This window comes from Capricornis sumatraensis, chromosome X (assembly GCF_032405125.1).
Source record: "Capricornis sumatraensis isolate serow.1 chromosome X, serow.2, whole genome shotgun sequence".
Lineage (NCBI taxonomy): Eukaryota > Metazoa > Chordata > Mammalia > Artiodactyla > Bovidae > Capricornis > Capricornis sumatraensis.
In genome coordinates this window covers 3,843,833-3,869,386 of record NC_091092.1, presented here as the reverse complement: position 1 = coordinate 3,869,386, position 25,554 = coordinate 3,843,833, and the positions used below count along the sequence as shown (strand labels likewise).

The 25,554-nt window shown below is 41.3% G+C and overlaps 1 pseudogene; it reads right to left on the bottom strand.

The window, feature by feature from the left end:
- Positions 1-19,670: 19,670 nt before the first annotated feature.
- Positions 19,671-20,804, bottom strand: LOC138071005 (E3 ubiquitin-protein ligase SIAH1-like; annotated as a pseudogene).
- Between the last annotated feature and the right edge of the window lie 4,750 nt (positions 20,805-25,554).

Here is a 25,554-nt window from a genome sequence, read left to right as displayed (position 1 = left end):
AACATGTGAGAATTTATTTGGTATAATTGTTCTGAAGTTTGTGGGTCGTCTTCCACTGGCTCTCTGGTGGGGTTAATGGTGAGCTTCTCCAAGAGGGCTTATGCCACACACTGTGTGATCCAGATCTCCTGCATCCTGATAACTTCCCTGATAACAAGTATGAAATAATATAGTATGTTCTTTTATATAAGGTTTCGTAAGCATAAGTTAAAAGTAGCTGAGTGATAAGCACAGTGATAGAAAATTTTCCCAAATGTTGATTTTTCAAATCTGTGAAGATATGCAATAAATATTATATACTGTTTATTTTTACCTGCTCAAATAAGTGGGACCTGCATTAGCTGTGCTGTGCTGTGCTTAGTTGCTCATTCATGTCCAACTCTTTGTGACCCCATGAACTGGAGCCCACCAGGCTCCTCTGTCCATGGAGATTCTCCAGGCAAGAATACTGGAGTGGGTTGTCATGCCCTCCTCCAGAGGGATCTTCCCAACCTAGGGGTTGAACCCATGTCTCCTGCTTTGCCGGCGAATTCTTTACCAGCTGAGCTACCAGGGAAGCCCCTGCATAAATCCACATGAAGAGAGTTTCTTGACAACTGAAAGGAATTCACTGCTGAAGTTACTGGTGTCAGGGACAAGAAGCAGTTAAGGAGTGCTGGTAATCCCACCTCCCATGCACACTCTTCTGAAAAGTGGAATGTGATCCCAGTAGAATGAAAAAGAAGCAAAGGTGTCAACTGTAATGATAGTAAAATTAACGCTTCAAGGAGTAGCTCAGCCTTTCTCTTACCTGGCTCTGCCGACTGTGTTCTTGCTCCATTTCTATTGACAAGTATTATATCTATCTGCATTTTATATCTCAGAAGTTGAGTAAGAGTTCAAAAGTGGAGCAATTCTGGATGATGATCAGCTCCAAGAGGCAGCCATGGGAGTGAGTGGTTAGATGTCAACATTCAAGTCTCCCTAATTTCCTATGTGTTAATGTACTTTTGTAATAAATATTATTGGTATATGTGGTAGGCAGAATTCTGAGATGATCCCAATGACTCTTACAATCTTCTCTCTTAAGTCTGTGTGTGGAACCTGTGAATGTGTGAGACATCAATCCTGTGATTGTCATAATTTATAGCAAAAGAGATTTTGTGGATGTAATTGAATAATTACAGGGACCTTTCAAAGGAACTGGACTCTTCCTCAAAAAAGTGATTTGAAGCATGATAGGGATCCATGCAAGAGACATTCATCCATCGCTGGATTTAAAGATGGAGGATTCCATGCAGTAAACGACGTGAGCTCTAGAGTATCCTCTGATTTACAGCAGGCAAGGAAACTGGGACTTTGGCCATACGGTCACAAGGAACCCAATGATGCCCCAACCGTGTGAACCTGGAAGAGGATCCTAACCCAGATGAGAACACAGAGCAGTTGACACCTTGATTTTAGCTTGAGGAGAATCTGTGCAGAGAACTTACTCAGTGTAGTGTCCAGATTTATGACCTACAAAACTGTGAACTAATAAATGAGTGTTGTTTTAAGCTGCTCGATTTGGGGTAATTTGTTATGCAGCATTTGAGGACTAATACAGAGCACACTTTGTTTAGTCATTCAGTCTTATCCAACTCTTTGTGACCCCCTGGACTGTAGCCCACCAGGCTCCTCTGTCCGTGGGATTTCCCAGGCAAGAATACTAGAGCTTTTTGCCATTTCCTTCTCCAGGGGAATCTTCCTGACCTAGGGATCAAACCTGCATCACCTGCATTAGCAGGTGGATTCTTTACCACTGAGCTACCAGGGAAGCCCCAAGATAAGCTTTACATACAATAAAATGTGCCCATTTTAAGTTTATAGTTTGGTGAGTGTCAAAAATGAACCCACAGCCACAATTAAGACATGAGACATTAATGTCCCAAATTTCCTTATGCTCAATCCGTCCGCTAGCAGCAGGCACCCACTTGTCTGATTTCTATAACTTTATATGTTAAATCTTGACTTGCTCCTATTATTTCTCTCTTTCTTTCTCATTATATGAGGTAAATTTTCCCTAGTGGTGGGGGCTTCCTGGATAGCTAAGTTGGTAAAGAATTCGCCTGCAATGCAGGAGACCCTGGTTTGATTCCTGGGTCAGGAAGATCCGCTAGAGAAGGGATAGGCTACCCACTCCAGTATTCTTGGGCTTCCCTTGTGGTTCAGCTAGTAAAGAACCCACCTGCGATGCAGGAGACCTGGATTTGATCCCTGGGTTGGAAAGATTCCCCTGGAGAAGGGAAAGGATACCCACTTCAGTATTCTGGCCTAGAGAATTCCATGGACTGTATAATCCATGGAATCACAAAGAGTTGGACACGACTGAGCAACTTTCACTTTCACTCCATCCCTAGTGGCTCAGAAAGTCAAGAATCTGCCTGCAATGCAGGCGACTTGGGTTTCATCCCTGGGATGAGAAGATCCCTTGCAGAAGGGAATGGCTACCCACTCTAGTATTCTTGCCTGGAGAATCCCATGGACAGAGGAGCCTGGTGGGCTACCGTCCATGGGGTCACAAAGAATCAGACACAACTGAGTGACTAACACTTTCACTTTCTTTCATCATATTTATACTCTTCTAGTGTTCTTGCCTGGAGAATCCCAAGGACAGGGAAGCCTGGTAGGCTGCTGTCTATGGGGTCGCACAGAGTCAGACACGACTGAAGCGACTTAGTAGCAGCAACAGCAGCGTACAAAAAAATATCAATAACTTCAGATATGCAGATGACACCACCCTTATGGCAGAAAGCGAAGAGGAACTGAGGGGCCTCTTGATGAAAGTGAAAGAGGGAAGTGAAAAACCTGGCTTAAAACTCAACATTCAAAAACTAAGATCATGGCATCTGGTCCCATGGCATCACTTCATGGCAAATAGATGGGGAAGCAATGGAAACAGTGACAGACTTTATTTTCTTGGGCTCCAAAATCACTGCAGATGGTGACTGCAGCCATGAAATTAAAAAATGCTTGCTCCTTGGAAGAGAAGTTATGACAAACCTAGACAGCATATTAAAAAGCAGAGACATTACTTTGCTGACAAAGATCCATCTAGTCAAAGCTTTGGTTTTTCCAGTAGTCATGTATGGATGTGAGATTTGGACCATAACGAAAGCTGAGCTCCAAAGAATTGATGCTTTTGAACTGTGGTGTTGGAGAAGACTCTTGAGAGTCCCTTGGACTGCAAGGAGATCAAACCAGTCAATCCTAAAGGAAATTATTCCAGAATAGTCATTGGAGGGACTGATGCTGAAGCTGAAACTCCAATACTTTGGCCACCTGATGTGAAGAACTGACTCATTGGAAAAGACCCTGATGCTGGGAAAGATTAAAGGCAGGAGGAGGAGGGGATGACAGAGGATGAGATGGTTACATGGCATCACCAACTTGATGGACATGAGTTTCATTAAGCTCCGGGAGTTGGTGATGAAGAGGGAGGCCTGGTGTGCTGCAGTCCATGGAGTCGCAGAGTCAGACACGACTGAGTGACTGAACTGAACTGAACTGAACTGATACAAACAAAAAAGTTAAATCACCATTCTGAATATGTAGAATCATCTCCCTAAACACTAGTTTATTAATTCAAAAAATACTTGCTGCCTACTGGCTCTATGTCAGGCTCTGTTCCAGTCACTGAGATATACTAATAAGCCAAGTTGTTTATCCCTTATGTAGCATATATTCCAAAGATTCTGGGAGGTTGATTTTTTTTCAGATTGTGTGATTGGCTCCCTGGCTGTGAGTCCTCTAAACTTCACTGCTGGGATATATAACCCCTAATTATATTAGCCTCATCTCAAAGTTGTGCAGAATTGTTGATTCAGAACATCTCAAGACAGTGAGTATTTGTTTGCCTCCAAAGCTCCAAAAAAATGACTGGGAAATGGTGTACAGATTAAACAATATAACAATTAGTCAGTTTAGCTTATATATGCTACATAAGGCATAAATAGTAGGCTTCCCTAGTGGCTCAGACAGTAAAGAATCTGCGTGCAATGCAAGCGGACCGGGTTCGATCCTTTGGGTAGGGAAGATCCCCTGGAGAAGGAAATGGCAACCTACTCCAGTATTCTTGCCTAGAGAATTCCATGAAGCAAAGAAGCCTGGAGGCTACAGTTCATGGGGTTGCAAAGAGTTGGATACGACCGAGTGACTAACGCCTTTATACTTCACCTCAGACATTAAAGGGTAAAGCTAAGTAGACTAAGGCTCAGGTTCTCAAAATTAAGAATCAAGTTTGTTTTGCTGTATAGTTCCATGAATTTTTGTATGAGATGAATTAACTCAGTGTGTTTCATCTTTGTCTAGCATTCAGTACTCCTGGGTTTGAGTTCCAGCTATATCCTTCTAAGAACATGATTCTCAACTCTGGTTGAACACTAGAATTACTGGAGAAGATATGAAAAAGTACTTAGCCCCATTCTTACCTCATTTGGCTTAGGCTTGGATGATCATACTTATTAAAAGCTCCAATGTGTCTAATAATTCTAATTTGCAGCCAAGATGAGAAAACACTCCTCTAGCTTTTTTTGTGGAGAAGTATCTTACTCTTTGAACCTGTGTCTGTGGCGGGGTTCTTATTATCTGTTCCCCAGTAGCAATGCCATCTCTATCCTATCTCATCCCCTCTGTGGTAACCACAAAGTCATGTGTTGAAATGAGTCACTGAAGGCAAGGTCACCCACTGAACATTTCCTTAGACTGTTGTGAAGATTGCTCATTGCTTCTCAGTGTCTATTATTTCCTTCATACCTACAAACGGAATTTCTATACACTCAAGGATGTCAATGTGTCAAGATAAAAATGTACCATGGTATTCTTTAAAGATGGGATTTCTATAAGCAGACATATAAAGCAGAAGTAGTCAGAACTTCTTGGAAGTCTCCTTTAAAGAGTTTGATATGTCCTCCCCTACTTTAGTCTTTTATTTCTATATTAAAGCAGATATAATGGATGGAGTTGCAGCAGCCATTATCTAACCATGACAATAAGTGTCACACATCCTAGGGATGACAAATGAGGAGAATAATGGAGACTGGTTCTCTAATATCATTGGAAGCCGCCATACAAGTCCTGCTATAAAAACCTCCAGATTTTTAATTGCATAAAAGGAATAAAGCTCATGAAAACCAATATTTTTTAAGTTTCTAGTACTAATAGCAGAATATAATTCCTAATTCATACATTCCTAATGTCATACTTCCCATGCTTTCCAGGCTCTTATCTATTATGACCCACTGGTTTTTCCTGACATCACCTGTCCATCTCTCTGCACTACCTTCTTTGGCTTGCTGTTTGGATCTCTGTTATCTCCTCATGAATCATTCTTGTCTCTTGATCTTTGTTCAACCCCAGTTTGATCTGTCTTGGCTTCAGTGGAAATCTGTCACATCTGATCAAGATTGGCGTGAATATGAAACAATCACTTAAGGCGATTCTAAAATGCTTCCCAGCTAATGTGAAGGCAGCAACGTGATTTTCTCAGTGTATTTTCCATGTCCACTTTTCTCAATACCAAATTTAGATGGTCTTGCCAGCTCCATTTTCAGGTAAAAGTGAAAGAAATAATGGTAGATAGATTATATGATGGACAACACCCTGTGAAATCCATCATTCTAGGAACAGAGGAGATTGAATAGTGTGACCTATGATTTATAGGTGGGAAAACACCACTTATCATCTCTAGAAAGATCTGTTATACCTACTGCGTTTGCTCATGCTGTGTAGTATATTGTCCTCCAGGTAAGGTAAATCTCAAATCCTTACTAAAGTTGTTTATTTCCTTTGTAGATCCATGAAAGTAGGAAAATAATGAAAGATGCACACAAGAGAACTCATGAGCTAGTTACTTTTGTTCTCAGTCTGGGAGGTTGAAAGTGAAAATGTGAACTTGTGGTGCACAGCATGGTCTCGTTTGAAGCATATCATGTGATGAAAGCAGTAATGATGGGAGAAGAAACACAAACAGGAGGAAAGCCACATGCATGAGTGGCTGTGGGGCTTCCCATTTGCCTATTATCATCTTGAGAAGGCCAGTTGAAATGGGTAGCTTTGTGTATTTAATTCAAAGCAGAAAAAGAAAATGGTAGCATCTCCTACTGAAATTTATATTTTAAAAAGTGACTGTTTTTCTAAGGTAGACATATATCTTCCAGAGTTCTGAAGCTCCTGTGCCTGGAAGATCTTGCATTTTTGGTGTAACTTCATAAACTCTAGTTCTTAAGGTGGAGTTGATGAAAATGAACTAGTCTGTGCAATGTAGTCTATATATATATATATATATATATATATATATATATATATATATATATATATATATATATTTATATATATATTTTTGGCCGCAGTGCACAGCTTGAGAATCTCACTTCCCTGTCTAGGGATTGAATTCAGGCTCTCAGCAGTGAAAGTGTGAAGTCCTAACCACTGGACCAACAGGGAACTCCCAAGGTCTCTATGTTTAAAATCCAATTAATAATTCCATATTTTCACATGACCAGTCATTTTCTTTCATGTCAGTTGACTGGTATGCAAACTAACTAGACTGCTAGTTCCCCAAAAGTCTAAGTTACAGTTCCTCAAACTCTGTTTGAAACATAGAATAGTTTATTTAAAGGTAATTTGTAATCATTTGTGATTCGAAAGAAAGCAGTCAGGGACAAATGAAACACAAACTTTGCCCTCAAACCATTTTAATCATTAGCTTGACCTCCTTAAATATTATGTTGTTTGTTCTTTAAAATACCACCAATAAATAGCTAAACTAATTATTATATTCTTTAATCTGTACACCATTTCCCAGTCATTTCTTGGAGCTTTGGGAGCAAACACATACAAGTGTATTGAAATTTTCTGAATCAGCAATTCTGCACATTTTGATCAATAAGGAGGAGGTGGTAGTGAGTAAAGAGAAAAAAGAGGAGTGCTGTACTATCCTATTCATTGATACTTGGAAAGTACCTCGGTTAATCACTTGTTGCTGCTGCTGCTGCTAAGTCGCTTCAGTCGTGTTCGACTCTGTGCGACTCCATAGACGGCAGCCCACCAGGGTCTTCCGTCCCTGGGATTCTCCAGGCAAGAACACTGGAGTGGGTTGCCATTTCCTTCTCCAATGCATGAAAATGAAAAGTGAAAGGGAAAGTCGCTCAGTCATGTCCAACTCTTAGCGACCCCATGGACTCCAGCCTATCAGGCTCCTCCATCCATGGGATTTTCCAGGCAAGAGTACTGGAGTGGGGTGCCATTGCCTTAACTATAGATTTAAAAAAAATATCCTAGTTAAGGTACCGCTTATGAACCAGAGCTAGGAAGTCAGACAGGAGACTAGGGCTAAGGAAGGTTGAGGTCTGGTAAAAATGAAGTGAAAGGGAAGTCACACATTCTGGAAGGTGAAGGTCAAGGAGCAGTTTCAAAATCTCATTTTGTTCTGCAGGAAGCTAAAGATGGAGCTGGAGACTTTTACAGTCAGCTTGAAAGTTGACACATCCATGCCTGCAGTGGAAATTTTAGGATCTGAGACAAAATTACCTTTATTGTTCTACAAAGTCTCCATAAGTTTTAGGGACTATCATCTGGTGGTATCATAAGGTCATAACCTTTGTGGCTTCCACCATTGAGTTTGCTGGGGGTGGGGGGGGCGGGGGATAGGTGGGTCCAAGATCGGGGTGGGGGAGGGGAGTAGCCAAGCTCTGGCACTAACTCATACAGAGAACGGCTATCAACACCACTGCCAATGTCCAAAGAATTGGAGATGACTCAGACTTAATGGTGTGGCAACAACCACGTAATAACCCTGCCACTTCTAGAGACTTATCCTATGGAAATAATAAAGAGTGTGCTCCAAAATATAACTTTTAATGTTCTTCTCAATATTGTTTATGATAGAGAAAAGCCAAATGCCCAACAATAAGAGAATAGTTACCTAGGTATGCTACATACACCCGTGTGAGGGAATGTGTATGCAAACATAAAATTAATGCGTTAGAAGATTTTTTAACGACCATAAATTGAACTTTAAAAAGATTACATAAAAGTACAATATATAAAAGTAGCATTTTATAGTGTAAATGAACTTATCTACAAAACAGAAACAGATTCACTGACATAGAAAACACACTTACGGTTACCAAATGCTGATAGTGGAGGGGTTGGGGGAGAAGAAGGGGAGGGAGACAAATTAGGAGTTTGGGATTAGTATATACACACTCAGGAAAGCCCGTCCCCGCATGTACCCAAAAGGGTCGTAAGTGCTGCGACCAAGCTCTGGTGCTCTCCTGTATTTCCGACCCTCCTCTACCCAGAGGCTTTTGCGGTAGGGAGGACTCCTCCGAGGCTCCCGCGCTCAAGGGTGTGGTCTGTAGGAACCTGGCGGAATTGAGTTTGCTGTGACCCTGCGTGGCCGTGAAGTGGAAGAATCTCGCATAAAAACCTGGGTGCTTCCAACTTTCCTTCTCAGATCAATTCACCCCTTTCTTGCTACCTGCCCGCAGACACCTCAGACTCGGCAAACCCTACACCAACTTCATTTGTGGATCTTTTCACCTCCATCTATAATCCTTCCGTTCAGCACCTACTCTCCATGCTTGCGACTTCCTGGGTGGCTCAGATGGTAAAAGCATCTGCCTACAATGTGGGAGACCCGGTCTTGATCCCTGGGTGGGGAAGATCCCCTGGAGAAGGAAATGGCAACCCACTCCAGTACTCTTGCCTGGAAAATCCCATGGATGGAGAAGCCTGGCAGGCTACAATCCATGGGGTCGCAAAGAGTCGGACACGATTGAGCGACTTCACTTTCACTTTCTATTATATATAAAATAAACAGCAAGGACCTACTATATAGCAAAGGAAATTATACTCAGCATCTTGTAATAACCTATAATTAAAAAGTATCTGAAAAAGAATATTTATGTGCATATAACTGAATCACTTTGCTGTACACGTGAATCTAACATAACATTGTAAATTAACTATACTTCAATTTTTAAAAAGGAAAAAAGAATAAAGTTACTCCTTTGTCTTTTCAAAAAAAAAAATAACATTTTCCCCCACACCGTCCCATTATCCTATGTTATTCTTGCTAATAACCATGACGTACTTTGTATTTACTTGTTTATTTTTATTGCGAAGTCACTTTAGTTGTGTCCAACTCTTTGTGACACTATGGACCATAGCTCCCCAGGCTCCTCTGTCCTTGGGATTTCCCAGGCAAGAATACTAGAGTGAGTTGCCATGCCCTCCTCCAGGGGATCTTCGCAACCCAGGGATCAAACCCACATCTCTTACATCACATGCAGTGGTAGGTGGATTCTTTACCAGTAGCGCCACTTGGGAAGTTCTTTTCCCTCATTAGAATATCAGCACTATGACTGTTGGGATTTTGTTTTGTTCACTATTGAATCCTCCGTTCTTAATACAATGCCTGGCATACAGCTGGTGCTTAATAAGTATCTGTTGAATGAATGGCTGAATAGTTCTAATATATGTTATACGTCAGCACAAGGTATAGAAGCACAGAGGAATGGCTCAAACACACTCTGGATGATGATCAGGGAAGGCTTCCTGGAGGAGGCAATCCTTGAATCTCTGTTAAAGTGTGGTAAAGAGAAAGACTTCTTAAGATACAACTTATGGCCTAGATGCTTGTTGCTGTGACCCCTTCCTTAGTTGGACTTCCTCAGAACCATCTGCCTGTGGATACTGCAGTGAATCGTCTGCTTCTTCTGAAAGGACCGACCTCATAATTGAATTGTTTTCCCATTTTGTTCTTAATTAATTTCTCCTTTTTCTCCACCAGAGTCTTGGCTTGGGTTTCCTCTAAGCCTATCCTTATTATGATTTACCCTCTTTTAGTTTACTTCACACTTCTTATAAGTACTATGATATTATATAGGAAGCTCAGAATCTTTAGATATTATAATATGTTGAAATATTTCACTATAACACAGGAGTAAAACTAGACACAATTAGTAACATTACTCTCCTTTCCCATATCAGGTGTCTTAATAACTGAACAGTAATATCAATGACAGTAATGACAAGATCACCCTGTATACTTGCACAGCATTTTATCTATATATGTTCAAGGCCCTTGTGTATATCACTGTAACCTCACAAAACCTCTAAGAGGTACACAAGAAAAGGATAATTATCATCATTTTATTGATGAGAAAATCAGGTAAAACACAGATTGTGACTCTTCTGTTTTCTCAAAACATCTTAAACCTTGGTCCTATGACTTAAAGATCTTAGACATACTAGAAATTAGGTAAAAAATTTTTGAAGTGGCAACATGTTTCTAAAAGAAAAAAAACTGCACACATTATATTAATGCTTTATAAAAGGGAGAGGGAGGAAGACATAAGGAATGTGTGTCAAAATATGAAATATGATTTTTTTGGTCATTATTTTCTGCTCTGATGGAGAAACTTGCATAGATTTCATTTACTTTACAAACTACATAAAAATGGATTGAGTTCATGTAGTTTCAAGTAATTTGAATGCAGAAAATGTTGTAATAAACTAAACCTGTCCAATTAAAGGATTACTTTTAAATGTGACAAAATATTTGAGTGCCTCCAAAACAGAGAATATAAGAGCGTTAAGAAATGAAAACAAAATTCCATTTCAAAGAGCTCATTGCTTATCATATTGGATAACAAAGAAAACAAAATGAAAATGTTTAATTCTAGTTATCAGATTAAGATAAAGTAAGATCTATAGTAATAGAATGGATTTCCTCACGAATTAAAATATAAAAATTTAATATTAGTTTTAAATATTGCATCTCAAAAATTAAACTCTGTTCATAAACTAATCAATGTATGGCCCTATCTTCATTAAAGAGCTATATTTATAAATGTTGCATCATACTGAACACATTCAATATAAGTGTCACAAAATGAAACATTTAGAATGTGAGGTAAATGCATTTACATTCCAAGTATTACAACAGCAATATTAAAATTGCAGGATCAAGTTAAAATTTTGTTATCAGTATTAAAATTAGTCAGCCCACTTAATTATTTAAAAGATTTATAATATCATCAAAGGTAATTAGGTAGGTAGGAAAATCGATTATATAGGGCCCATGTAAACTTCTAAAACAAAAAGAGCAGTTGGTATAGATCCAGTATAAATTTACCTGGTTCTTAACCAAGACAAAAACACCAAGGTAATTCTTGTCAAGGTTTATGTAAAATAAAATTACATGGCGTCAGCTATATTGTAGTAATGTTGACATAACAAAGAAAGTTTCATCTTTTGAAATAAAGACAAAATATTTAAAAGCATGCAACATTTTATGTGCAGCCACTTTCCAAAGTACAATATGAGAATAATAAGACTGAAAAGCTGATAGAAGAGATTCTGCAAGTGGATCGTCTCTATTTCCACACTCTGCATGCAGCAAAGCAACAATTTCTGCTTTCTGTTGATATACTTTGCATTTGAGAGAAAATATTGTACTAGAGCAACAGTGATTACATATGACAAAATTATAGACCCTCTGATTTGAAGGAGACCTCACCTAGCCTTAGGCTACCCACTCCAGTATTGTTGGGCTTCCCTTGTGGCTCAATCTGCCACAATGTAGGAGACCTGGGTTCGATCCCTGGGTTGGGAAGATCCCCTGGAGAAGGGAAAGGCTACCCACTCCAGTATTCTGGCCTGGTGAATTCCATGGACTGTACAGTCTATGGGGTCACAAAGAGTAGGACATGACTGAGCGACTTTTACTTCACTTCACTTCACCTAGAATTTGATTGAACTCTTTAGTATTCTGAGGCAGAGCAAGAGCTCTGTGTGACTTTCCCAAAGCCACAGGACAGAGCTGGAACTAGAGTCTAAATTTTTCTCTCTCTTGTTCCAAAACTCATTCCTCTGTAGCACACTGCTTTACATTTGAGACAAAAGTGCAATTTTACAAAGTACTGCAGATATTTAAAAGTCAAGTTCAACATACATATGACAATTCTCACAATACCAAACACATAAATGCACCCCTTACACTGATGGGCAAGATTTTAAAAATTTATACTTCAGAAGACCATTGCATCAATTCACCTTTATTCTCCCAAATCAAGAAAGCAAACTGTTTCCTTATTTTGGTCTGGACGATCTGATGGAAAACAGAACAGATATTCAATGAAACCCTTTCGATTTCAGTCAATGGAATTCTTTATCAGCTTTAAAAAAGCAATTATTTTAACCCTTTTAAAGGTCAATATTTGGAACAATTCACCTGCATCCAAACTTATAGTGAAGGTGGCCAAAATGATTGGAACCACTGTGTTTTGATTTACTTTAGTTGAAATACAAAATCATGACTGAGACTTGATCTCGTCCTGTGTCTGGAACTTCCTTCATATTCCTCTGAAGTTTACCTATTCCCAAATTCATAAACATATTTTCATTTTTACAGTCTCCTGCATTTCTCTTGAAAAGTATTTTCATTTATTTGACATATCCTCAAGTACTGGATCTTCAAAATTCACTGAAATAACACCTAGTTGATAGTCATACTTCCTGTACTCCTCCTCCAACACATGAAATATTCTCAAGAGTAGAAAAGAACAACAGTAACAAAGTCAATTAAGATACACACGTTTGTAGACAGCTAGATATCCTCACAAGTGAAGAAACTCACGTATGTGTGCATTTTAAAGTTCTTTAATAATAGTCAGAATAGTCTAGCATGTTAATTCAGCTTTCCTTTATATATTACAATGAGAAAGCAGAGCTGGGAGAGACTATGCCCAAGAACATTAAAAAAAATTACTCAGAAGTTGCTGTTATGGGTTGAATTAGGTCTCCCTCCCCCAAAATTCATGTGTTAAAGGCTTCAGCCTCAGGACCTCAGAACATGATCTTATTTGGAAATAGGGTAATTATAATTGGAATTAGTTAAGATGAGGTCACATTAGGGTGGGCCCTAATCCAGTATGATCAGTGTCCTTATTGAAGAGGGAAATTTGCTCAGAGACAGAGACACGCAAAGGGAAGACGATGTGAAGACGCACAGGAGAAAGCAGTCATCTAGCAGCCAAAAGAGGCCTGCCGCAGCCTCATCACAGCTGGCCTCCACACGAATGTGCGGTCTTCCTGTGGTTTTCCTCAGTTACTCTTTCTACCTGTCATTTCCTAGAGTACTTTGCAGAATCCGAAACTATTTTAATTCCAAAGCGGTTAGTTATATATCAGTACAAAATCAAAGGCTCACCAGTCCGAAAGCTAGGAATGCAGTAGGTATCCGTCTGTGACGGCATTATAGTGATTTGGGGCCAGAGCCGGCGGTAAGGCAGTGACAGATGTGCACCACTGTCGCTTTCATGGACGCAGGAAGGCACAGGAAGAAGCAATAATGCCTTAAGAGGAGTGTAACAGAAGGGGAAAGAAGAAGAAAGAAAGCCTAACTTACAGAAATCGCTTCTAATTTACTTTTCATTATAGCTAAAAACCCTAGAGTGCCATCTGACCTTTCTACCAGGAGAAGCAGTAAATAATTTGTATTTCATGTGTGTTTTGTACCCCAAATGTGGAACTCAGCCTATTTGAGAATGAGCATTCCTAACTGCAACATCAGTGAATTCACAATCAACTGGACTATCAACTCCTTTTGACAGAATCTATTTGTTTCAAAGTCATGTTATTTGGCCTTGTAAGAAGCACGTTTCAACGAAAGTTGTGAGATAGTTGGGCTTTAAGAATTTGACTTTGACAAGTTCGAGAAGTAAAAACGGGGGGTGGGGGTGGGGGCAGGGATGTTGATCCTATTTAAAAAAACCAGAATCAATAACTAATTTATTCAACAAGCACTTATTGAATACCTTCCATGTGTCATTTGGTGATGGGCTACATACTAGACGTGTTAAAAATGAGAAGCAGGCAGGATACATTTCAATCCACGAGAGGAAGAAGGTGATTCCATGACAGAACAGCAGGTGAGATTTGGGTCAAATGTAGCCTTTAAGCATCTCTCTTATTCTACCAGGTAGGTGACTATTAATACTTACATAAAGACCAGCCCTACCCGACGCAGGAGGAAAGAGAGGCCCTGAAATACAGTCCTAATTTTCCTCCTATCCCTAGATAATGAAGACAATGAAAGCATAATTTTAATTGAAAAGTTGATGGGAATGAGTAAAAGCTTGCAGGCTTCTAAAAATTTCTGCAGGTCTTGGCCTCTCCATAGTCTTATGAGAAAGCCCACAGGGGTCACTTCCTTAGTATATCCCCCAATGAGGAGCCATTAGCTTTTACTTTACTTTTTTAAAATAGACTCTGTCTTTTAGAGCGCTTTTAGGTTCACAGCAAAATTGAGGAGAAAGTATGGGGAGTTCCCATAAACACACTAACCCCACACATGCATAGCCTTGCCTACTATCACATCCTCCACCAGGGTGGTATATTTATTACAAATAAGGGACCTACATCAACACATCATGATCACCCAAAGACCATTATTTATGTTAGCCTCACTCTTGGTGCCGTACACCCCCGAGTGTCAGTCACTCAATCGTGTCCAACTCTTTGTGACCCCATGGACTGTAGCCCGCCAGGCTCCTCTGTCCATCGGGTTTTCCAGGCAAGAATACTGGAGTGGGTGGCCATTCCCTTCTCCAGGGGATCTTCCTGACTCAGAGATCGAACTTGAGTCTCGTGCATTGCAGGCAGATTCTTTACCATCTGAGTCACCAGGGAAGCTATATTCAGGGAAGCTATACCAGGGAAACTACAATAGGGAAGTACGTTTTATGGGTTTGGACAAATGCATAATAACATGGATCCACCATTATAGTTCAAGCAGAATAGTTTCACTGCCCTAAACACTTCTCTGCTCTGCCGATTCATCCCTCCCTCCACCCTAACACCTGGCAACCACTGATCTTTTTACCATCTACATAGTTTTGCCTTTTCTAGAGTGTCACAGAGTTGGAATCAAACAGTATGTATTCTTCTTAGATTGGTTTCCTTTTTCTCAGTAATATCCCTGATAGCTTAAGTGGTAATGAACCCACCTGCAAGGCAGGAGACACAGGTTTGATCCCTGAGTCAGGAAGATCCCCTGGAGAAGGAAATGAAAACTCACTCCAGTATTCTTGCCTGGAAAATCCGATGGACAGAGGAGCCTGGCAGGCTAAAGTCCATAGGGTAGCAAAGAGTTGGACACAACTAAGCATGCACGCACTATACATTTATGATTCTTCCAGTTTTTCATGGCTTAATGGCTCATTTCTTCTTAGCAATAAATAACACAATTGCACTCATCTCACATGCTAGTAAAGTAATGCTCAAAATTCTCCAATCCAGGCTTCAGCAATACATGAACCGTGAACTTCCTGATGTTCAAGCTGGTTTTAGAAAAGGCAGAGGAACCAACTGCCAACATCTGCTGGATCATGGAAAAAGCAAGAGAGTTCCAGAAAAACATCTGTTTCTGCTTTATTGACTCTGCCAAAGCCTTTGACTGTGTGGATCACAATAAACTGTGGAAAATTCTGAGAGGTGGGAATACCAGACCACCTGACCTGCCTCTTGAGAAATCTGTATGCAGTTCAGGAAGCAACAGTTAGAACTGGACATGGAACAACAGACTGGTTCCAAATAGGAAAAGGAGTACATCAAGGCTGTATATTGTCACCTTGGTTATTTAACTTCTATGCAGAGTACATCATGAGAAACGCTGGACTGGAAGAAACACAAGCTGGAATCAAGATTGCTGGGAGAAATATCAATAACCTCAGATATGCAGATGACACCACCCTTATGGCAGAAAGTGAAGAGGAATTAAAAAGCCTCTTGATGAAAGTGAAAGAGGAGAGTGAAAAAGTTGGCTTAAAGCTCAACATTCAGAAAACAAAGATCATGGCATCTGGTCCCATCACTTCATGGGAAATAGATGGGGAAACAGTGTCAGACTTAATTTTGGGGGGCTCCAAAATCACTGCAGATGGTGACTGCAGCCATGAAATTAAAAGACGCTTACTCCTTGGAAGAAAAGTAATGACCAACCTAGATAGCATATTCAAAAGCAGAGACATTACTTTGCCGACTAAGGTCCGTCTAGTCAAGGCTATGGTTTTTCCTGTGGTCATGTATGGATGTGAGAGTTGGACTGTGAAGAAGGCTGAGCGCCGAAGAATTGATGCTTTTGAACTGTGGTGTTGGAGAAGACTCTTGAGAGTCCCTTGGACTGCAAGGAGGTCCAACCAGTCCATTCTGAAGGAGATCAACCCTGGGATTTCTTTGGAAGGAATGATGCTAAAGCTGAAGCTCCAGTACTTTGGCCACCTCATGGGAAGAGTTGACTGATTGGAAAAGACTCTGATGCTGGGAGGGATTGGGGGCAGGAGGAGAAGGGGACAACCGAGGATGAGATGGCTGGATGGCATCACTGACTCGATGGACATGAATCTGAGTGAACTCCGGGAGTTGATGATGGACAGGGAGGCCTGGCGTGCTGCGATTCATGGGGTCTCAAAGAGTTGGACGCGACTGAGCGACTGAACTGAACTGAACTGAACAGCAAATGATGATACCTAACAGAATTATACTAAAATTTAAAAAGTCTAAAGTGTTGGCTAGGAAATGGAACAGCAGGAATTCTTATATACTGCCGATGGAAGTGTAAGTTGGTACAGCCACTTTGGAAAATTGCTTCTCTATCTTGATTAAAGCTGAATATATGTTTAACATATGACCCAGAAATTCCGTACCAACATAAATACATACATAGATTCACCAGTATCATGTACACGAAATTTCACAGCAGCATCATATGAGAACCAGCAAGTAAATGTTAATCAACAGGAATACGGATACATAATGTATATTCAGTTAATTCAATGCTTCACAGCTGTGAAATCGAACAAACAGTTACCACAGGCAGCCATGTGGAGGAAACTCACAAACACCATATTGAGTGAAAGCTGTCAGCCACAAAAGACTACATACTCTTTGATTACAGTTATATAAAGTTCAAAAACACAAACCTAATCTATGATAATCAATAGTGATTAATTTTGAGTAGGAGGAGGATAATGAATGGGAAGGGGAATGTTCTATTTGACTTGGGGAATGGTTACACAGGGGTTTTTATTTTTGCGGGGGGTGGGGGTTGTTTGACGCACCACACAGCTCGTGGGATCTCAGTTCCCCGACCAGGGATTGAACTCTGGCCGTGGCATTGAAAGCCCAGAGTCCTAACCACTAGGAAACCAGGAAACTCCCACACAGATCTCTTCATGCTGTGAAAATTCATTGAGCTGTATGCTTGGATTTGTATACTTTTTAGAATGCATATTGTTATGTTTCAGTAGAAACATTTATTAAAGAATATAGAACCTCAGTTGGCCCTATTGAGATCTAGAAAAGCTATATGGTTATCTATGACAGGAAGCCTACATTTTTTTTCCAACCTTCACTTATTGGGAATTAGTAGACTACACAATGGGTTAATCTCACGAGCTAAGGATAGCATTTTTATCGATAAGGTGGGATTGGGACTTTGGTGTGTCTGATTCGAAAGCCTATGCTCACAGCCGCTATCCCGTACTACCTTCTATTATGATTATATACTCTCTTCCAGACCTGTTTATGCTAAACATCAGTGGTTCGGTGTATTTTCTTTTCCCATTTTATTTTATGACACAGAGGGATAGCGAAATGCTAAGTGTATCCTCAATTATGTTTCACGACACCAAAATAAAGTTGAAGACATTTGTTTGCTCTAAACAAGGCCAAATGAATATCATACGTATGTATGTATTATTTTTGGTGTGTTGTGGTCATAAGCCTTAGGAATATGTACGTGGTATGTCATTATATCTTTTGAATAATTTTTCACTTGTTTCAAAATGCATCTCATATTTTGCTTAGCATTTGACAACAGTCAGCACTGATAAGACAATCTCACTGAATTTTCCGTGTTGGACATTTAAGGGTTTTGTTCCCCCTCTCAGGATATATTGGGTTGGCCAAAAAGTTCTTCCAGGTTTTCTGTTAAGATGTAATGGAGAAACCTCAGATGAATTTCTCTGTCAACCCAACACTAATTCAAAATCTCTCAGGGTCTGCAAGCAGTTTAATTTTTTCCAATGTGCATTGACTTGTATGGAGATAGTAAATTGTATCTGTCACTGTTCGTCTGTTGTCCAGTGATAGCATTTGTTTAGTTCCCCAGGAGTGTGTTTTACTTCCCACCCCCGCCATCTTGACTAACTCTAATATTCATCCTTCTCTGGTTCTTAATAAATTGGTGAAACTGCAACCCCACCAGTCATTTATAGGACTGTAGCACCTAGCTACTAACCATTCATACACACTGAGATTCGGTCATTCACTTTTCCTCTTAGCTTTCCACCTCTTAAACATTTAATATTCCATGGCTAAAGTACCCCATGCTCACCCTCTAGTTATAAGCTTACTATGTAAGCACGGAAAGATGTGGGAATGGTACTGTTTCCATAGAAGTGCTTTCCTCCCGTGCTGCTGCTGCTGCTGCTGCTGCTAAGTCGCTTCAGTCGTGTTGGACTCTTAGCGACCCCATGGACGGCAGCCCACCAGGCTCCCCCGTCCCTGGGATTCTCCAGGCAAGAACACTGGAGGGAGTTGCCATGTCCTTCTCCAATGCATGAAAGTGAAAAGTCAAAGTGAAATCGCTAAGTCATGTTGGACTCTTAGCGACCCCATGGACTGCAGCCTACCAGGCTCCTCCGTCCATGGGATTTTCCAGGCACGAGTACTGGAGTGGGTAGCCATTCCTTCTCCAGGCATCTTCCCAACCCAGATATCCAACCCAGATCTCCCACATTGCAAGCCAATTCTTCACCAGCTGAGCCACAAGGGAAGCCCAAGAATACTGGAGTGGGTAGCCTATCCCTCTCCAGCAGATTTTTCTCCCACCCAGCAATCGAACCATGCTCTCCTGCATTGCAGCCAGATTCTTCACCAGTGGAGCTCTCAGGAAAACCCTTTACATGAATAGCTTTTTTTGCTCTACACCAAATACAAAATGCTCTCATTTCCAAATCCCTGAAAAACTCTTTGTGGTGACATCAAATAAATAAGAGTCATTTTAGTTTCTTTTACAGAAAAGAAAGTCAAATTTTTTTAATTAAAAACTAGAATTAAAAATTAGCAAATGCATAAACACACACTCAAAAATACACACACAAGAGCACTATGTATTGACTCACAGAAGGGAAATGCAGTGGTCGAAGACCAGTCAATATGGCTCGTGAGTTACAGGAGAAGAAATCCAAGCATGTGTGTGCACACACACACACACACGCACTCACACAGTTCAGGCACAGAAAAAAGAACCCAGTATTTTTCAACAGTACATTCAATCTACCATAAACAAAACTTCAGAATTAGTTTTCAAAGGTTCCTATTTTAATTCCAAAGATGCCCATCTCGGGTATAAATATACCTATATTTTCTAGTGGTTTACTGTTGGCTTATTTTAAATCTATTAGTGTTATTACATGCAACTGTTTCCTGTATTTAACACGCTTTCATCTTCTATAGCTTAATATCTCTAGCTTCAACCTACCCAAAGTTTCTGGTTGGTAGGAAGACAGGTGCCTTATTCTCTGTGAAACTGAATGTATTGGTTTTAAACACTTGTCAGAAAATGTTTGATCACCATTTCAAGTCATGGAAATAGTTACATTGATGCTTAAATCGCCATTTTCTGCGAAAAGTTCTGCAACTCTGGGGTATAAAACTAGGCAGTCACAGTTCAGAAACGCTGTTTCCATTCGCTCATGAATAGATAGAGGCGTGGCTTCCCACATCAATCGCCGTCTCGTACCATTTAGCTCAAGTCGATAAGTAAAATGTTCAGCTTGCTCGCGTGTTCCTACCAGCTGGACAACGGCAAAGAATTTCGGGAAACTGTCGTGGATTTCCAGTTTCTCCAAAATTAGTAAGAACTGAGACCCAAAACAGGACTGCACCATCACCCTGTTAAGGGTACCAGCCAGATTAATGTTGACTGCAAGGAAAACGACAACTTCTCCCTGCAGGGTTATAACGGAGTTGTTATAGTGCTGCATCACGTGTGGTACAACGGCATCCATGGCGCCTTGCCACCCACAGGAAGTGCCAGGGCAAGGGCAACGACAGGGCCTAAACTCACAGTGTTCTTCGTGGTCTGCTTTTTCTTTGGGTGGCACGGTTGCTCCGCATCCAGAAGAGGCGTATCTACACGGGAAGAGTACTAAATCGGCCACTCTCTCCATGGCCAAGTTGCGAACGCCTGTCAGCGGGCCCTGGCAAGTTGGACAATGGGTGAGCCTTGAGCGGCATTCACTGCAAACGAGGTGGCCATTCTGGCACTGTGTAATTGGAGGCAAGACATGGTTCAAACACACCGGACACTCAAAAAGACTCGCCAAGGCACTGTTGGACACAGTGTTGTCAGTCATTTCTGTGGGGGAGAGCGCACCTCGACCTCGGTCCTGGTTCACACACGCTCCGTCGTCGCCGCCGCCGCCAAGGCCCACCAGCGAGGGCCACGCCACCGCCACCGCCTCTGCCTCGTGTGGCTCGCCGCTGACGTTAGAGAGTGCGCCACCAACGGGCGCCCACCAACGGTCGTCGCGGCTCCCGACAGCCCGCCGTTCTCCAGCCCGCGCAGGCTCCCGAGCCCGCGCACGCTCCCGAACTCGCGCGCGCTCGCGCCAAATACCTCACACTCTGGCGGCCGCCGCGGGGAAGCGCGGCCCGCGCGCCTGCGGCCCCAGGGGGCCAACAGGAATCTTTTTAAAGGAGTAGGTCATTGTTAGAATCAGCATTCCTTGCCCAGAGCCATTTTGCGTGTTGGGTCATAGAACAGTTCTAGTCCTAGTAACTGTCTACAATCTGGTGACCTTATGGAAAAAGTATGAAATGAGAGCTGCAACAGGAATAATCCAGACTTTAAAAGATTAAATTAGTACTTAGCTACTTTTCATGTATAAAGGTGCTTTTCAAGCACTAATCAATCCGCTTAAAACCTCTGTGAGCATGGCTGGACTAGGAGAAACTCAGAGTTTGAAGAGAGAAAAGTGAGAACTTTCTGCCGCTGCTGCTGCGTCGCTTCAGTCATGTCCGACCCTGCGCGACCCCACAGAGGGCAGCCCAGCAGGCTCCTCCGTCCCTGGGATTCTCCAGGCAAGAATATTGGAGTGGCTTGCCATTTCCTTCTCCAATGCTTTGATGCATGCTAAGTCACTTCAGTTGTCTCCGACTCTGCGCGACCCCTTGGACAGCAGCCCTTCGGGCTCCACTGTCCACAGGACTTTCCAGGCAAGAATATTGGAGTAGGTTGCCATTTAGTGGAGCTGTATTTTTCCATAACTCGTCTCCAGGCAGAATCTCCTAAATAGGTGTCAAATAATTCTGCTTATCGGAACAGTCAGGCTGTTCTGTAGATTAAAAAAAAAAATTCAGTTTTGCCTGAAACCCTTAGGAATAACCTAAAGTCTTATCCCACAGTGAACCAAAATCTCAGAATTGAGAAATCAAGGAAGCCCAGAACTATCCTGGATATTTGTACATATTCAGGGTCAGTGATGGACTAGAATAACACCAAATACACTGCTTTTAACTAGAATTGGACATATTGCTAAGGAAGTCACCAGTTGCATCAGCATGTCTAATTCCGTGCAGGTCAGTAATTCATCTCTGACCATGGCAGTTTCGTCAGTCTTCTGGGATGAGGGAATGCACGTGGGTGCCACTGACTGCTACTGGCAGGCCTGAGGCGTTGACAAGAGCGAAGACCAAACTGAAGGGAAGAAGTGGTTGTGGTAGAAGATCACCAGCAAATTCATAAGATGGCAGCCATAATTTCAACCAGTGGCCCAGAGAGCAGGGAGATGAATCTGTTAGAACAATGGATGAGTAAGAATAAATACCGGGAACAGGTCATGCTGGAAGTACAGGAAGAATTGGAATAGCGTATTCACGTGGGAATCGCGTCAGAAGCCAGGATATTGCAAGTAGATCCACTCTATTGAAACTCAACCCAAGAAACATGTCAAACTCACGTGGGGCATTGTGGCATGGGGTAACAGTACAACTACCCACACACACAGCACTTACACACACATGCACACACTTCTAGCCCCACATGGCTGTTCTATATTTTTCCATTTCATTATCACTTCCTAACATGCTTCACAATCAACTTAACCATGTTCTCTCTCTCGCTCCCTACAGAATGGAAGGTACTGAGGTAGACAGGTTGGTATGTTTTCTTCATTGATGTATGCATATACAACAGTGCCTGGAATATGATAGGCTCTCAAGAACTACTTGCTGACTAAGTGATTTTTAAGAAATGAGCGTGGGAACTCATTCCAGAGTGCCTTAGTGAAGGGTCAAAACACCCTGAGCTCAATATGATGCAGTATTCATGAACTGCTATTTCTATAGTCATGTGGACTCTACTTTTAAGTATAGGTTCTTGGGACTTCCCTGGCAGTCCAGTGGTTAAGACTCCTCGCTTCCCCTGCAGGGGGCACAGGGTTCGATCCCTGGTGGGGAAACTCTCTGCATGCTGCTTGGCATGGCCAAAAGAGGAAAAAGAAAGTACAAGTTCTCTCTGTCTGCTGCTTTTTAGACAAATAGAACGGAGACCCATCAAAGTGAGCTGAGGAAAGGGGAGAGCAACAGGAAAGGGGTTCAGAGGATACTGAAGGGTGAGGGGATGATCTAGTCTGTAGGGCCCTGTTGTCCATTGTAAGGAGTTTGGCTTTGAGTCCAAGTGAGGTGGGATGCCACTGGAAAGTTTTGAGGAGTAGAGTGACTTGATCTGACATATATTTGAACAGAATCTCTTGAGATGCTGTGTGAAAAATAAACTAGAGGGGCAAAAAGGCCAAAGCTGTCAGACCAGTGAAGAGACTACTACAATAATCCAAAACACAGATGATGATGGCTTGGAATTGAGTGGTAGCACCAGAGGGTTTGAGAACTGGTCAGATGGAGGGTATCTTTTGAAGGTATAGCCAGTGGGATTCCTTGATGGATTGGATATGGTGTTTGATAGAAGGAGAATGAATCAAGGAAGATGATAGTGGTTTTGCCCTGAGCAAATGGAAGAAAGGAAATATCATTTTATTGAGACAGGAAAAACTTGGTTGTTGAATGATTGAGGATGTTTAAAAAAATACTTTGGGGATTTTAATGCATTTTCAGATCATGTTTCTTCCTTCACTGAGGCAGGATGGTCGTGGTGGTGGATACTAATCATTTCACTGTTGATTGTGTAAGTCAACAAAGCTGTGAGTAGGGTTTTGAGGGGTTGATTTTTGTTTTTACTCCTGAGACTAAATATGATCCAGTACAAAGAATATTCAGAATATCTATCAAGGAAGGAATAGATTTTATTATAGCAGATTAATGAGCACATTAAGATGAGTTCATTTAGTATTTTACTATGAAATTCACCAAAAGAAATGAAGTAGTTTTGGTGCTATTGGTCATCTTAAATTCACTGATACCAGGAAACTGTAAATTAAATATATGTATGCACACAAGGTGGAAACCACTAGCAGAAACAAGATCAGAGTGACAAGAAGCCACGCTATGTTAAACTGAAAACGCTACAGGCACATAACTCTGAAGTTACACTACTTTCTGCAAGGGAAATCTTAAGGAGTGTGTTACTGATTTCACTTTTGTGGAAAATCTGTACAAACTGGGTATGGTTAATATTATGGCCTTTGTTAAGAAAAAAAAAAAAAAAATTAAAGACATACTCATCTCCTTTGTTCCAGAACTCCACTTCTACTAATTTCTCCTGAGGTGATATTAAGAACATGCACAAAGATTTACCTCCCAGAATGTTCCTCAGGGCTTTTGTTATAATAAAAATTGGAGACCATTTAAACAGCTAATTCTAGAGTATTTGAATAAATGATGCACATTCATTCAGTGGAATAGTATACAGCCAGTTCAAACAATATTGTCAAAGTGCACATATTAGTACACAAAAACCTGCCTGACATATTGAGTGAAAAAACAAGTTAGAAGACAAAATTGCATATGACCCCATTTGAAGACCTGTGCAGTTAATCTATTTTGAACAGAAAAATTCTGCAAGTGGATTCCGCAAATGGTAACTGGTCATCACTGGTGGGATTATGGACAGTTTCTATGATTATCTCTATTTACCAAAATAAATCTGTGCTGCATTTATCATAAAAATATACAAATGCATGGAACAACAGTGATTACATTAGACAGAGATATTTCATGCTTTAGAAAGATACACAAGTCTTGTTTTCCCTGGAGACACACCATTGTTCATGAATCACAGGATAAACCTTTAACAGCATATTATTCCTGGCACTCGCTGGCTACAGTATTTCTGATTGCTGCTGCTGCTGCTGCTGTGTCGCTGCAGTCGTGTCTGACTCTGTGTGACCCAATAGACGGCAGCCCACCAGGCTCCCCCGTCCCTGGGATTCTCCAGGCAAGAACACTGGAGTGGGCTGCCATTGCCTTCTCCAATGCTTGAAAGTGAAAAGGGAAAGTGAAGTCGCTCAGTCGTGTCTGACTCTTCGGGACCCCCTGCACTGCAGCCTACCAGGCTCCTCCGTCCATGGGATTTTCAAGGCAAGAGTAGTAGAGTGGGTGGCCATTGCCTTCTCCGATTTCTGATTGAGATTAGTATAAATAATGAGTCGCCAAATTCAGGGCTCTCACAAAAAGCCCTTCCAATGTGAGAAATGTGGCTAAAGTTCATAAGATGACTTTTGGTGTTTTAGCAATTAACGTAATTATTTAAGCAAATAACAATTAGGATGAATTCTCAGAGAACCTTGTGTGCTTTTTCATTAGCTATACAAAAAAAGTGCAGGGTGTGTGTGTGGCGGGTGGGGTGTAGATTTGGAAGGAAACTCTCAATAGAAATGAGAGAGCAGAGAGCCAGTTTCTTTAATTTTGTCACCTTTTTCTCCATCTGGCCAGGCAAATGATGCAGAAATGGCCAACAGTAGATTATGCTGGGTGATCAGGGGGCAGAAGCAACGTGGATAATTGAAATCCACTGATAATCCAGAAACCTAGTTTTACCAAATAGTTGCAACCACCTCGTGGACAGAACCCTTTAGTAGAGCTGCTAATGAGAAGCATAATTGAGTGGTTTGAGTTCATCTGCTTTCAGTTATCCTTTGCAGGTGCTAATGAACAGTGAGGTGGTCAAAAGGCTGTCAGCCAAAGGGAGTGGTAGGAGCAAAAGCAAGACATGGATAAGACCAGAAACTGGATAATCAGCCTCAAAATGGGTGAGTGGACTACAGTGAGGATCAGCTCTTGATTACCTGCTTAACTAAACTCCACAAAGATATATGTCATGAGAACAGGTCTTCATATTAAGGGTTTTCATGTATGCAGAGTCTATCTTGGCTGATGTGATTTGTCTATGGTCTTAGAAATTCTCTATACTGCAGTGATTTTCCTGGACAGCAATGATAGGCTATTTACTGTCAGAGCACAGCTAATCAACTGCAGGCTCCTCTGCTAAATATGGCCAACAGA